Consider the following 17,125-nt stretch of genomic DNA (forward strand, 5'->3'; position numbering starts at 1 on the left):
CCCTCCTACATCTCATTATTGATCCAGTCAGCATAGCTACAGACAATTCAACATATAACAACTGTGTCTCTACCCCAGATAACTTAACATATTTCGACGACATAAAAGAATGGGTGACACCTGTGTCAAAAAAAACAACAAATTTATATGGTAAAGTAGTAATAATACCTGTCACGACGTCTCTAGCAGCCTCAGCGTGTCCTGACGTCAATGCATAAACCCTCGCTGATCCTCTGCTGGCCTCCATGGGGTGCGTGATAACCACCCCGATATGGTATATGAACTGGTTCCTGGGCCGGCGGTCCCTGACATGACCAAGACCTATGACCATGTTTCCCACAACAACAATAGAATTCTCTCCTATTCTACACTCTCTTAGATGCCTCCGGCCACATCAGGGACAAATAGGGTAAGCCTGCTCACCTTGAAACCCCCAATGTCCTTTTATCTGTCTTTGGAATCCTTTGAATCAATCTCCTCTCCATGAGCCCCGACTGGAACCCACCTGAAAACCCAGAGGCATGGGCCTCTTCCTCTAGCTCGGTACTCCCACATCTGTCTGCTCGCTCTCCTCTATTACGGTGGCTCTATCAACAAGTTTAGTAAAGTCCTGCATCTTTAAAACTACCACCTGCTTGTATATGTTTCACCTTAAGCCCCTCTCAAACATCCTAGTCTTCTTAGCTTCATCTGGCACTATATATGAAGCAAATCATGACAACTCGATGAATTTTTCCGCATACTACTAGACTGTCAATGGTCCTTAGGTCAAACTTAGAAACTCCTGTACTTTAGTCTATCTGGCTATGGCAGGAAAATATCTATCGAAGAATGTCTTTGAATCGAACCCAAGTCATAGACACTGATATGGGTCTCTGCTCCTACAGTAATCTAGTAGTCGTCCACCATCTCTCGGCATCCCCTACAAACATATAAGTAGCATAAAGAACTCTCTGCTCATCGGTGCAGTGAAGCACTGCCAGTATTTTCTCTATCTTCTGCATCTAGTTCTCAGCAACTATAAGATCAGCTGCTCCTGCAAACGCTAGAGGATTCATTTTCGTGAACTTCTCTATCATGCACCCCTGCGCTATAGATGGACCTCCCTGCTCCCTCAAGCTCCGTGCAATCTCAGCCATGACTTGCCAAGCTACACTACGTAATATCGTATCTGAATCCCTGCCTCCTGCACTAGAAGGCCCTGCTCCATCGTCACCACTAGTGTGTGCGCTACTTCCTTCAGGGTCCATCCTACAATACACCAAATTATTCTGAGATTAAGAACCTCATAATTCTTTTCTAACTAAAATATTCCCCATACATCCTATCACTAATTTAAGGTCTAGTCCTACTGTATAGAAAAAGAAACTGACGATAGTTTACTATGGTTTTCCTGAAATCGTCACCCTAGGAAAAATACAGAAACCACCCCGAAGTTCTCACTTCTAGACTGAAGAATAGAGAACCCTAAATTCTTATCCTAGTTTCCCAACATTAACTCACTAATATTCTGTTTTATCCTTCTCAAAATTCCATTCCTATATTCTGGTATTGTTTTATGTTGTACTCTAGAGTCTACAAAACCTAGCAACCTAGGCTCTGATACCAGAATGTAACGACCTAAAATTTCACACTATTTTTTTTAAATATGCTGCAAAATAAAATACTCGGATACCCCTGATAATGTCTGCTATAACATTTCAGGCCCCAGGTGGGCACTGAGGAAATTCCTATTTACAAACATACCTATATAACGGTAAACATAAAGTCATACATCCACATTTACAATACCAAAATCCAGTATTTTCTCAAAATATACATACATAATTACTCATCATCCCAGAATCTACTATCCAAAACTCTTGAATGCTACATGAAAATACAACCCCTGATAACACTTACCCTACAAGTAGGGTAGTGTTGACAACTTCTTTATCTGCAAGTCTGATCTGCTCATCTAGTTGGATAACCTGAAAAATGTTAAGTCACTGAGACGAAATATGCTATTACTAGTGTGTGACAAATGAGTTTACATAAATAATCTACTGATAAATAACTGTACTCAGATACCATGTAAAATATAATACTATGTAACTCATACCTACGTGACTTAAAATACACTTGTAATATCTGAGTTTTTTATTTAATCATACTGCTAGTATTATAATATATCTACTGATATTCTATAAATCTGTATATATATAAATAACTGAGAAATATCCCTAGAAATCTGAATGTCATGATTTAACCCCTCATGACAGGGTTGTGCAGCCCGTAGGCTGGACTTAACTCTAGTTGACCTACCAAAATAAGTTACCTGAATACTCTATCAATCCTTAGTCCGACATTTACTGCAATCCCTCCAAAGCCAAAATACTAGTATCTACCTCGTCAAATCAGCCTCCCAAACCCAAGAATCTGGGGAGACTGCAATCCCTCCATAGGCACAATAAATGAAATCCACACATTATTTGAGATATGTGAACCGTGCTCTGCTAGCTGCATCTATTTGAAATAATTAATCTGACTGAAATAACTCATCAAGGATCTGCTACTGTATAATACTAATATATATAATTATCTTGTTGTTTCATTATAATTCCAAAATAACCATAACACTATAAATCTAATCTAAAATACTGTAATATCTAGCTGAAATAACTGTAATATCTGACTATAATATCTAACTGAATAATCTGTAATATCTTAGTGTTATGGCTTTGAAAAATCATGGAATTCTGTAAATATTGTAAAATATCTGTCTGTAAAATATCTTTCTGTAAAATATGTGTTTGTATAATATCTGTCTGTAAAATATATTTGTCTGTATAATATTTGATAAAGCATATTTCTATGCAAAAATTACTATAAATCATGATCTTCTGAAAACTACATAAATATTGTACTGAACAAATACCTACTCATGCCACATAAATAATAAAACTCATATTCTGAAATCTGTAAAACTGTATAGTTTATACCCTGTATCTTAATAAACAAATACTATACTTTATTGATAATTTTTTTCCAAATTTACTAGCATAGCATATTTCCCTTAACTTGGCTAACTTAACTCATTTACTAGTTCTAACTCACGCCCACGGCATTCATAATTCCATAGTCCTGAAGTTACACACACACACACACGCACGCGCGCACACACACACACACTCATATATATATATATATATATATATATATATATATATTCCTGACAAATAACTAAATACCCAGAATAATTTTCATACTCATATTTCCTAAATTGTAAACCATTCATTATCTTACCTGATTTCCTAGGAACATCCTCTAGGTTCCCTAACCTGCTTGCAGTAAAAGCCCCAACACCTTGAATTCACAATACCTACATAAATCATCCCAAACACTAGTATGACAACATCTACTACTAAATTTGGGTTCAGAAAAACCTACAAACTAAATAATCCTTAAATAATCTACTTACCCTGATTTCGGAATGGTTCCCAAATTTCTCAAATTGAAATTCTGCTTTCGCTAAGTTGTAGAGAATCTCCCCAGGATCATCGTGGTAGCTTCTAATCATCGAACTGGGGAGAAACGAGGCCAAATATCTAGAGAGAGGTGAGAGAAATTGGAACCATGTGTGTGTGTGTGTGTGTTTGAGAGAGAGAGAGAAAGAGAGAGAGAGAGAGAGAGAGAGAGAGAGAGAGAGAGAGAGAATTGGCTGATTTTTTTGTCAAAGATCTAATTTTTATGCTTATATAGATGGCTGGCCACGTGACCTCATCGATGAGACACGTCGACGAGGTGAAGAAGGCAACTCATCGACAAAAGTAAAGAACTCATCGACAAATCAATGGGTCTGAAATACACCCTCTCGGTATCTCTTCGTCGATGAGATACTAAGACTAGTCGAAGACATGTATAAGAAAGTTCATCGACGAAGCCAGGGTGTTCGTTAACGAGCCCTGCTTTACATCCTCTGAATTTTCCTTTCCCTCTTCTATTTAATTGCTATTATTTTCTGGGTCTTTGCATTTGGCTTCACCCGTAAGTGAGTTGGGGAGACTTCACCCCATAAGGAGAAGCGTAAATGTCTTTTGCTCCTCCTATTTAAATGAGTAGGTTAGTGGAATCCTTGGGGGGTTTGCCCAAGGTGGGCAGGTAGGCAAGATTGGCCAAGTCTCGATAACAAATCTTCTCTCTCTCTCTCTCTCTCTCTCTCTCTCTCTTTATCTATCTATCTCATTTTATTTCTGCACCTTAGATTTCATACATGTATACTTGTTCATTTAATGTTATAATCATTTTACATACAAGCTTATATTTTGAATGGGATATAATTTGTGGTGAATGGTAAATTTAATTTAGCCAAAAAGTTTGAAAACCCAATTCACCCCCTATAAGGATCACACCATACCTGTCATATATTTTTTGACTCAAAGTCAAATCAGCTAGCCCAGACTTGTGCTACCTCCCATTGAAGCAATCCCCTATGCTATATAGCATGACTCGTTTTATTTGGGTTAGAGGATGGTAAATATAGTTGTCAAAACCAAACTAGAAAGGAATCCACCTCCCGATTCAATCAGTCCAATCCGATTTGATTTTTAAAACACTGACAATTAGTGATGATCAAGCATCCTACTAGTATTAGTATCGTTTAAGTATCAATTAATTGCCAATGTTTGAGTCAAACAGCGTGAAGATAATTTTAGTCAATAGGAGGAAAGAAGATGATAAATCAACTAATCAAAAAATTAGGAGTTAATTCAAAAATTAAAAATTATAGAAAAATTAGGATAATGATTTAGAGGTTTGTCAAGTCTAGCCAATCCATTTTATATAACAGTACAGATATTACATTATTAACAAACTTATCTATATACTTGTGCAATGCATACAATTATAAATTACTTGCTAATTTTTAAATAAATTATTATTTTTAAATAGAAAAAAGAGAATATGTAAAACACCTCCTTGTGTTAACAAAATAAAACATGATAAAGCACAAAGAAATCACTTGTATAAGACCCTTCACCCGCCAAACCTTGTACCAAAATCTATGGATTATCAAGGTGCAATAACCGCAACACCTCTTACAGATTCCTTACTTGCACTATGCTCAGTCCGTAACCGAATGGCTTTGACGTCTCCATGAGCAATTTTTAATCTTCCTAATACCACCTTAGAATTCCCTACATTTCCAATGTACAATAGTCCCTACGTATTACACCCACCAAATAGCATGACCCCATTGAAGCAATTTTTATCTTACTATCCACACCAAGCTCGGGCCCCATTTTGATTGCAAACATATTTGGTGACTATTCAAAAATCAATATGGATAATTGAACCATTGATGCTCCAACTTACTTATTATTTATTTTTATTTTTATTTTTTTGAAAAAATGGAGTTGCCACTTCATTTTAGTTTTGTAAAGGTAAAGGAAAGTCTTTTAAAAAAAGATTTAAGGTTGAATTTTTTAATGAACTATGAATTTGCACAGCAGACTTTAAATGCATCAAACAATGAAGAACCAAAATAGAACATACACACTTAGTATATCTGAAAGCAATAACAATCAACACAAAGATTTACGTGGCTTAGCAAAGCCTACATTCACGGGATTAATCAACAAAGGTTTTCACTATGAAAATCACAAAGTATATAATACAATACAATACAATGATCTTCCACACTCAGAATATACCCAAAATGGTGTATTTATAAACACCACGAAGGCTTCCCTCCAAACACCCAATCGTATTAACGTTCACATTCAAATTAAAAATCATCCTTGCTACCTAGAACAAATTAGTCGATGAATTGGGCCAATTTGTTGATGAGTTGGGCCAATTCATTGATGAATTAGGCCAATTAGTCGACAACTTCAAACGGACTAAATTTGTTCTACTCTCGCTATCTTTTAGTCAACGAATTGGGCCAATTCGTCGACTAATTGATGTTGTCATCAATACAAGTGATTTCAATTATGTTTTCTTCCTTGTTTATGTACTCCTTCAAGTATATAAGCCACAAAAACATAACAATCTCCACCTTGGAGAATATATGCCCCTTAGGAGAACCTGAAAACATACCTCATTGCTCCACCTTGGCTTTGGAATGTTAGCTTGGGTCCGTCTCCCTTCTTACACTTGGAGGCATGAAGTAAGTCCAAACAATGTTTGAACTTTTTAGTAGGAACCGATTTTGTCAAAATATTCGCTGTGTTTTCTGATGTGTGAACCTTCTCCAATACAAGTTCACCAGAAGTAATCAATTCCCAGACCTTGTGGAACCTTACATCAATATGCTTGGTTTTAACATGGTACACTTGATTCTTAGTTAAGTAGATAGCGTTTTGGCTCTCACAACGTAGCACAACCCCATTTTGTTGTATACCCTAATCTTTGACTAAACCGATAAACCATAAGGCTTCCTTTGCAGTTTCGGCAGCTACCAAATATTTAGATTCAGTTGTAGATAATGCCACCAAGGATTGTACCATGGACCTCCAATATATAGGTCCTCCCAAAAGGGTAAAAACGTAACCCATTATAGACCTTCTTTCATCCATATCTCCTACATAATCAGCATCAATAAACCCCACAACTAATGGACTATCATGTTGCTTGTCAAACATGATGCCATAACTAGAAGTACCCCGTAAGTATCTGAAAATCCATTTGACGGCTTTCCAATGTTTTCTACCTGAATTAGAGAGAAACTTACTCACCAAACTCACTGCAAGTACTAAGTCTGATCTTGTACACACCATGACATACATTAAATTCCCCATGATGCTAGCATAGGGGACCTTTGACATGTCTCAGATATCATCATCTGTACTTTAGCATTCTGCAGTAGATAATTTAAAATGACTCGCTAGAGGTGTACATATTGGTTTACCATCAGACATGCTAAACCTTTCCAACACTTTCTCTACATAACCCCCCTGAGATAATCACAACCAGCTCCCTACAGTTCTGTCTCGGTGAATCTCCATCTCAAGTATCTTCTTGGCTAGACCAAGATCTTTCATATCAAACTCTTTATTCAGCAGTTCCTTTAATTGATTTACCTCAGTTAAATCTTTCGCAGATATTAACATGTCATTGACATACTACAACAAGAAAATGAGAGAATAATTATCAAGTTTATTCACATGCACGCAGCAGTCATACTCACATCTTTTATAGCCAATCTTGATCATATAGGAATCAAATCTTTAATACGATTGCCATGGAGACTGTTTCAATCCGTAAAGATATTTCTTCAACTTGCAAACTAATTGTTCTTTCCCTAGTTCACTAAATCCCTCTGACCATACCATATAAATCTATTCCTCCAAGTCACCATGGATAAATGTCGTCTTCACATCCATTTTTTTCAAATGCAGATTATAATGAGCTACTAACCCCAACACAATCCTGATGGAAGTGTGTCAGGCCACAAGTGAAAAAATTTCATCATAATCCATTCCTTTTTTTTTTTTGTACGTAGCCTTTTGCCACTAACCATGCCTTGAACTTCTTTCCTTCCTTTTTTGAAATTGCTTCCTTATTCCTATATACCCATTTGAAAACTATCGCCCTCTTCCCATTTGGAAGCTCCACCAACTCCCAAGTTTGATTCTTATATAGAGATTCCATTTCCTTAATCATATGACCCATCCACCTACTTTTCTCTTGGTCGTGCACCGCCTTTTGAAAAGTAGTTGGATCATTGTAGCTAGATGTACCATAAATTTGGCACAAGTAACTCAAATCCCTGGGGTCCTTAGAATGGAGCCCATTGATGGACCTTCAATTTGGTGGTGGCTACCAATTGTAAACTCTAATGCCATGAACTTTCAATTGTCACCTAGCCAATGGGAACATGTGCCTCCAGATTCCCGAGGTTAATTCTCAGGTGTTAAAGCATGGTCATGATAAGTTGGGCATAGGAGATGAAGGGTCGTCTAAACTCCTTAGGGGATTGTCCATGGGTAGGCTTAGGTGGCAGCCTTTTCAGCTTTGGGAGTTTCACATTCCTTAGATGATAATTAGCCATTTCGTCAAATAATAACTGAGGTACATTCAACAGCATTCTTTTATGTATTGTATGTAGCGCCTATAGATGAATGCCACGCCACTCATAATGATGCCCCGAGGCAAAAATGTTATGCTGAAGAATTATTAAGTCCCAAAGAAGCAAATAATTAGGCAGTCTGCTTCAAGTTGTACATGTGCCATATACCATGTTACCACCATCATAATACTGATCATGGAACATTTGGTGGATGATATGATGCACGTCGACAGAGTCCAATGCCTCCATGGTGTGTCGTTAGTTTCATCGTGTGACTAAGCCCTATCAATTAGGGTGGAAGCAAGCTCAATCCCAATGTTGTGGACCACACCCCAGTTGTTGGGTCATGCTGCATATTCTGATAGAATGCTCAAATCAGTGTTGGATGATACAAGGTTGCTAAGGGGGTCATATAATGGTCAAATTTCCTCATTTCAAGGATATCAATGTAGCATTTTTTTCTTTTCATAGGCTCGTGTCTCATCTAATTTGAATGTGTACATTGGGTGGAAGTTGCAATCGTCTAGAGTCATTCTTTGAAGGTTCCGCCTTTCGCGGTTCTTTTCGGGCTCTGGTCGGGGTCACAATGACTATCCTCTTACTGTTGTTGGGGTTGTTGGAAGATGCTCAGACTCTGACGGCGTTGTGTCGTGTAGCTGAGTAGGGATACTTCACCTCTTGGCGGGGGCTCGAGATGATTAGGGTTGATTGGAGGCAACCCTAGAATTGGGATGACAAGGCATTCTTGTGCTATAGGGAGGGGCAAGGATAGATGATGAGGGGGAATGCAGAGAGGGGTTGAAAGGATGTGAAACCACATACCCAGACCCTAAGCATCACCGAAGGGATGGTGTGCCCAAGTGGGAGTGTCGCCGGTGCTATGACTTTTTCGGAGTGGTTGTTAGAGGACGCCAATGAGCGACGAAAGTCAGTGAAGCATGGACGATGAAGGGGGCGAAGAAGATCAACTAGTATGGTGGACTGTGGGGGTTGAATGAGTACGAGGGAAACTGATTTACTAAACGAATTTTTATACCACAATGACCAAGTCACACTGAATTCTCACTTGGTCACGCTTGGTTGCTCGCCTTCATACCCGGCTCCGTGCTGGTCGTGATCTTATTTACACCCCCCTAAGGATGTTAAATTGTTTATATGCTATTTTATACAACCTAAAGATTTGAAAAGAAAAAGAAAGATGATTTGCCTCCTGGAAGCACTAAGTTTATCCTCTTCAGCTAGATACATCAAAATTACACCTTGAAATTATTGTGGTTCAATAATAAGCATGTCGTCCCCCACTTCATCTTTGAATCATGTATCATTTACCCATATGTCCCCTTCTAACCTAGAAAATGTATCGCAAATCGAGAGGATTTGTTCATATGGGTTATCCAGGTCAGATAGGGGGTTGTTCTCAGGTTGAATTACCTCCCCCAAAGGATTCCTCCATAAAATTGAAGGGGCCACGTTCTCAATGCATGCATCAATCATATCGATGTCCATATCGTGGATGTCTTCAGGTGGATGCTGAGATGCATGGAATACATTCAACCAAAGCTGCATGTTACCAAAGGACATGTCCATAATCCTTGTCTTGCATTGAATACAAGCATTTGCTGTAACAAAAATCGTCATAATAGAACAGGGATCTGGTCTTTAGTTGGGTCAGAGGGTTCCATATCCAAGACTATGAAGTCAATAGGATAGTAAAATTCGTCGACCTTAACTAAGACATCCTCTATTACACCCCAGGGTTTTTTTACCGACTGATCAACAAAGCTTAATGTTACCGGGGTGGGCTTCAGCTCTCCTAAATTAAATTGCTTGAAAACCGAGTATGGTAGGAGGTTCACGCTAGCTCCTAAGTCCAAGAGGGCCCTATCAATTATGTAATCACCGATTACATATGAAATGGTTAGGGCACCAAGGTCTTTTAGCTTAGGAGGGAGGTGACCTAAAAGGATTGAGCTTGCATGCTCGGTCAGCTTGACTTGCCCGTTCATATGCACCCTTGATTTTCACTTTTCTGTGCATAGGTCCTTGAGAAATTTGGCGTATGTAGGTATTTGCTTAATGGCGTCTAAGAGAGGGATGTTGGCCTTAACTTGCCTAAATGTGTCCATGATAGATTCAGTAGTGGTCTCCTTCTTAGATTTAAAGGGTGCATGGAGAGCTGCAGGGTAAGGGGCTGCAGTAAAATAGTGGGGGAGTGTTTCATGTTGTGGCAAGGTAGATGCTCCAGTGTTTGCCTCTGACTCATGAGATAGAGGGGTGCTTACTTTTGAAGGGTCAGACCTCTTCTTTTCTTTGCCCTTCTCTTGACTTATCATCTCCCCGACTCTATTGTTGATTTCCCTACCACTCCTAAGTGTGATTATTGCCTAGGCATGTACTTTATACGATGAAGGTTTTATTATGGTCTCACATTTTATTCCACATTGATTCTGAGGTGTTGTTTGTAGCAGGTTTGACAACTCACCTTTGTTTCTCCCACCAATTGACCTAGTGAGTTCCCCTATAGTGGCCTCCAACTTAGCTATGGATTGCGAGTGAGAATGGAGTAATTGCCGCTTCTCGTGGTGGTCTGCTTCAATGCTTTGTAAGATTTTCAACATTGTCTCTTGAAAGGAATCATGGTTAGTTTGTCGAAGAGGTGGTTGTTGAAACAATGATTGCTTCTACATTGCACTAGGGGGATCTTGGAAATTTGGGTATGGTCAAGGGAGTGAAGCACTAGGGTTCTATTAAGGTCTTAGGACTTGCAATTCTAGGGCTTCTGGCCTTAATGGGAAGCTGGGGTATTGCTTCCATCTAGAACCATAGGTATTTGAGTCGTAGTTGTCTGTCTGTCCAATGGTGGGTGGCCTTTACTTCCTTATGCATAAGCTCAAGTTGGGGAGGCGTGTATAGGAAATTATAGCCTGTATAGGAAGGGTCGAAGTAGATTGCACATACCCCTACACAATCCATTGTTCGCGGTTGTTGTTGTAGAGATAAAACCTGATCAAGTTTCTAGGATATGGTGTGCAGGGTAAGGCTTAGGTCATGGTTTGTGGCCAACTCGTAGACTTCTTTAGGTTTCAAATTTGATGCATTGGATAGTCTATGAATAGTATTCATGTGCTACTAAGAATTCTCAGCCAGATTTTCAAAGAGAATCTAGGCTTCGTTTTCGTGCTTTGTGAGGAAAGTACCTCTGTATGATGCATCTACCATAGACCTATCTCTCTCAACTAACCCTTCATAAAAATTTTGCACTAATTGCCACTTAGAGACCTAGTGATGTGGGCATTTTTGGAGCAGATCCCTAAAGCGCTCCCAAGTCTCGAAAAAAAGCTTCCCATCTATCTATGAGACACTTGTGATTGCTTTCCAAAGCTGGTTAGTCTTCCTAATTGGGAAATACTTTTTAAGAAATTTTTGTTGCGTGGTGACCCAGTTGGTCACTGAGTTCGGTTCTAAGGATGTCAGCCAATATTTGGCTTTATCCTTTAGAGAGAATAGGAAAAGCCTAAGATGGAGAGCATCATCACTGAAATTAGGGATGCGGATGGTGGAACAAATTTCCAAGAACTCATCTAGATGTTGATAAGGATTTTTTGTAGAGTTCCCATGAAAGTTGGGCAGCATCGAGATGATCGAAGTCTTAATCTCAAATTGTGTCGCCTGGACATCTAGGAACCGAATGCAGGACGGTGAGGTGTATGCATTAGGTACAAAGTATTCCCTAAGGGGCCGAAGGTGTAACGTCCTGAACCCACCAAGTGGGGCCCAGGGTGTTATGAGACCAATCACACGTCCCTGATACCATTTACACAGCAGAACTAATCAACAACCTCAAATAAAATACCAGAGTACTATATACATGTATTCAACCCATAAAGAAATATAACCAAATTCTCCATATTACATATCTTGGAAAGAAATTAAACATAAAATTGTACATATATTCGTTCTTCTAACCACTCAAAAAACTAAACCCCGCCCCAGAGCTTTCTAAGCTCGAATCACTTGAAGGACCTGAAAAGAGTAATACGTTGCCGGGGTGAGACACCTCTCAGTAAGGAAGAAAAAGCTATAACAGTGTGTTGCAGAGAGTTTAATACATACAAATATATAATCATCTGTTATTCAATATCAACAGCAGCTATGAAAACACATCATTAATAACATCACCAACATCTGAAATCATACACACATAAATAATTAATTTAGTGATAATTCCTGAGAATAGGGAAGGTTACCCGCCTATACAAGTAGCTTCCTTCTACTCTGATACCAGTACTAGGGCACTCACCTTACTCAATAAGCCCTTAGGTTATGTATCCAAGCAAAGTCTTCGAGAATAGGGAAGATTACCCGCCCATACAAGTAACTTCCCTCTGCTTTGGTATAATAGAAAATTACCAAGGCACTCGCCTTTCTCAGCAAGCCCTCGGGTGGAGAATTCTACTTTACCATAAATACTTATGTAATTAAAGTTACACGCATCCAATGTCATTCATCTCATAGAATTCCACGTATACACGCATACCTTAACCCATCCACACAGGATACACACATGCTTCATTCACACCCACATAGGGTCCATATCCACACAAGTAATATCATCCACACAGGACTCACATCCACGTAGGAATACTGTCCACACAGTACTCACAACCACAGGTTACGACGCAAGCTTCCCAACCACACAAGTTACAAATCCACATATACAACCTCGTTCATAGTAAATCAGTAAAACAAACGCTTTATTCCACTGCCAATGTTTTATCCCTTCATATAAATGCCCATATAACAACCTTCTAATACCACTACCAACATTGTATGGCGATTTATATTAGGTATGATATAACGACCTCCTCGTACCACTGCCAATGCTATATCGCAATTTACATGTACCCTAAAATAATACACATCCATGACATAACCTATCATCTAAGCACATCAATGCATTCACCATAGTGTACACAATCAGACAGTATTCACAATCGTATAGAATTTACAACCCAAACATAAACCACAAGCGAACAATAATCATAATCACGCAGTACTCGCAACCATTTAATTATGAAAGTTATTTTCATACCACACGGTTTTTCCCAAATATGAAAAATAATCAAAATCATTATTTTTCCAAATGTCTAACTGTTCAGATAAATCATACCTAAATATATATTTTTTTGTATACTCGAATTTAACTGATTAAAATTAATGAAAAGCTGTTATAACTTTTTCCCTTACCTGCTCCTCGAGATTCTGCCTAAATCAAACTGAAAACGAAACCCTATATTCCAAAAATCCTATCTTAATTAGTTTAACCCCAGAATATTTATCATTTATCATCTCCAAGGTCCACACACTCTCATTACTTAATTTAATATTAAAATACCCTACTTACCTTGGTTTTGGAGTGGTGCCCAAGTACTCCAAATTGAAAATCTGCTTCACCTATGTTGCAAAGAATCTTCTCAAGAACCTCGTGGTGGTTTCAGATCGTCGAATCGGGCTAAATCCAGGCCGAATTCGAAGAAAATAGGTTGGGAAATCGAAACCTAGAGAGAAAAAATGAGAGGGTCACTTTATACCCGTGCCTTCGTCGACAAGTTTAAAAGGTTCGTCGACGAATCCAAGAAGAACATTTGTCGATGAGATCATCATGTTCATCAATGAAGCATTTAAAAACCTGAATTTTCCCTACTCTCGGCAATTCCTTATTGACGAGACATGTGTACTCATCGACAAAACCTAGAAGGATGTTCATCGACGAGGAGAACAATTTCGTCAATGAGTCCCTGCTTGATACCCTTTTAAAATTTCTTTTCCCTTTCTTTTATTTTTCCCTTTTTTTCTTTTTATTTATTTTCTTTTATTTTTTTGAGTTCGGGTTATACATTCTCCCCTCCTTAAAAGAATTTCACACTTGAAATTCGTTAATCTATCATTTCACAACTTAAAAGCTTATTAACTGCATTCACACAGTTTAATCAATTCTAACATATAATCAATCACATTACCATGAGTTAAATAAAACTTATTATTATCTCAACATAAACATGTTACCTGTGCCTTTAGTAGTGTCCCCCTTAGTCATGCCAAGCATAAACACACATGCCAGGCTGCCGCCACCACGAGGTACTGAATTGCTCCTCCGATTTTGATTTGGAGCAGGTGCATTGTTCGGCAGTCCCTGACACTCCAAGTCTATATGGCCATATCTTCCGCACCTGTAGCACACAATACCCCTACCCCGACATTATCCCCAATGACTTTGATTACATCTAAAGCAGTGGGGGCGTGACAAATCGTCCTGTTGTCCTTGATCATTCCTTTCGAACATCTAACTCGCAATATCTCTATCTCCCCTCCAAGAACCCTATCTGACATTGCATGGGGGCTACGAGTCACAGGTGTCTTCCCCCCTTCTGAAGTCTCTGCAGACTCGACTCTACAGCGGTGGCTTTATCCACCAATTATGTGAAGTCTTGTATTTGCAAACATGCCATATGCTCATGAATCCTCTTATTTAGGCCCCTTTCAAACCATCTCGCATTTTGATATTCATCTGGAACCATAAAAAGGTGCAAAGCGGGAAAGTTTTAGAAACCTAGCAGCATACTACTAAACTATAAGGCGCCCCTGAGTCAAGTTGAAAAATTCCTCCGCCTTTGCATTCCTGGTGGTGGCGAGAAAATATTGTCGTAAAAGACCCTCTTGAAATGATTCCAAGTCATCGCTATTGGTACTTCTCACTGCTCTTCCAATAGCTTCACTACTTGCCACCACCGTTCAGCTTCTCCAGTCAATTTGAAGGTGGCGAAAAGAACCTTCTATTCCTCTGTGCAATTCAACACGACCAATATTTTCTCCATCTCTCACATCCAAGTCTCAGCAATGATTGAGTCAGCACCACCCGCAAAAGATATGGGTTTCAAGCCGGTGAATTGATCAATTGAACAGCCCTGGTTCACTGGTGGGTAGCTCGATCCCCCAACATCCTGCCTCATCTCTTCTCGGACCTGACGAGCTATACCTCGCAACAGTTGGGAGGTTTCAATCTCATCTCTGCTGGAAGCTCCCAACTCGTTTCTTCCGCCAATGTCCATGCCTTTACCTTTGGGATCCATCCTGAATATATAACAGAGGCAAGTTTATAATTTCTACATCTTAACATAACTAACATAATCATAAAATAGAAAAAAAAATTAATATTTAAAACCTCAATTAAACATCCAGCGCCCAATTATCCACAATCATCTTTAAAATTCAAATTCTACTTTCATATTTTCAGTACCTTTGCTTGGAAACATCACCGTCGATGGATTTACCATGTTTTCTAAAACCGTCTACTAATTCAGAAAATCATAGAAGTCCGTCAAGGGATTTATGCCTCCAGGCTAAGACACAAAACTTAAATTCCTATCAATACCTTAATCTACCCGTTCCTATCCTCATCCAACTCAAACCTATACTCTGATATTAATCCTCCTAAAATCTACAAAATCTATAACCTAAAGCTCTGATGCCACTTGTAACGTCCCAAACCCACCAAGTGGGGCCCAGGGTGTTATGAGACCAATCATACGTCTCTGATACCAATTACACAGCAGAACTAATCAACAACCTCAAATAAAATATTAGAGTACTATATACATATATTCAACCCATAAAGAAATATAACCAAATTCTTCATATTACATATCCAGGGAAGAAAAAGCTATAACAGTGTGTGGCAGAGAGTTTAATACATACAAAAATATAATCATTTGTTATTCAATATCAATAGTGGCTAAGAAAAAACATCATTAATAACATCACCGACATCTGAAATCATACACACATAAATAATTAATTTAGTGATAATTCCCGAGAATAAGGAAGGTTACCCACCCAAATAAGTAGCTTCCCTCTGCTCTAGTATCAATACCAGGGCACTCACCTTACTCAGTAAACCCTCGGGTTATGTATCCAGGCAAAGTCTCCAAGAATAAGGAAGATCACCCAACCATACAAGTAGTTTCCCTCTGCTTTGGAACCAACAGAAAATTACAAGGGCACTTACCTTTCTCAGCAAGCACTCGCCTTTGATTATATCTAGAGCAGTAGGGACATGACAAATCACCCTGTTGTCCTTGATCATTCCTTTCTGACCTCTAACTCGTAGTATCTCTATCTCCCCTCCAAGACCCCAGTCTGACATTTGCATGGGGGCTGGGAGACACAAGTCTCTTCCTCCGTTCTGATGTCTCTACACCTCTCTGTAGACTTGACTCTGCAATGGTGGCTTTATTCACCAGTTCTGTGAAGTCTTGTATTTGCAAACATGTCATATGCTCATGAATCCTATGATTTAGGCCCCTTTCAAATCATCTTGCCTTTTGATATTCATCTGGAACCATAAAAGGTGCAAAGCGGGAAAGTTTCAGGAACCTAGTAGCATACTGCTAAACTATAAGGCGCCCCTAAGTCAAGTTGAATAATTCCTCTGCATTTACATTCCTGGTGGTGGTGGGAAAATATCGGTCGTAGAAGACCTGCTTGAAACGACTCCAGGTCATCGCTATCGGTACTGCTCGCTGCTCTTCCAACAGCTTCACTACTTGCCACCACCATTCAGCTTCTCCAGTCAACTTGAAGGGGGCCAAAAGAACCATCTGTTCCTCAATGCAATTCAGCATGACCAATATTTTCTCCATCTCTCACATCCAAGTCTTGGCCATGATCGAGTTAGCATTGAAAACTAAGGTGTAGTCCCAAAAGGGGGGTGAATTGGATTTAAAAATTTCTTTTAATTCTTTTCAATGAATTCTTGACTTCTTGTTGATTTATCAAATACACAATGAATACTTAAGTCTTGTAAGGCCAAAAATCTCCCTCTTTTTTTATGATGACAAACAAGAAGCAAAAATTTGAGTAAGCCTTAAAAAGACTCCCTCTTATAATAAGCATCATTTTAACAATATTTGTAATTTCAAGATCAATTTCAATATCAATTTCAATATCATACAATATCATGCTCATTACATCATTTAAGTTTAAGATCATTCAATGTCAAATACTTCTCCCCCTTTG

The 17,125-nt window shown here is 38.8% G+C and overlaps 1 non-coding gene across 1 annotated transcript; it reads left to right on the top strand.

Moving 5' to 3' along the window:
* Positions 1–11,327: 11,327 nt before the first annotated feature.
* LOC131156827 (small nucleolar RNA R71) lies at positions 11,328–11,433 on the top strand. The gene has a single exon (XR_009137097.1). It is a non-coding gene; the product is annotated as a small nucleolar RNA R71 (small nucleolar RNA).
* The last annotated feature ends 5,692 nt before the right edge of the window (positions 11,434–17,125 follow it).

This window comes from Malania oleifera, chromosome 5 (genome assembly GCF_029873635.1).
Source record: "Malania oleifera isolate guangnan ecotype guangnan chromosome 5, ASM2987363v1, whole genome shotgun sequence".
Taxonomy (NCBI): domain Eukaryota; kingdom Viridiplantae; phylum Streptophyta; class Magnoliopsida; order Santalales; family Ximeniaceae; genus Malania; species Malania oleifera.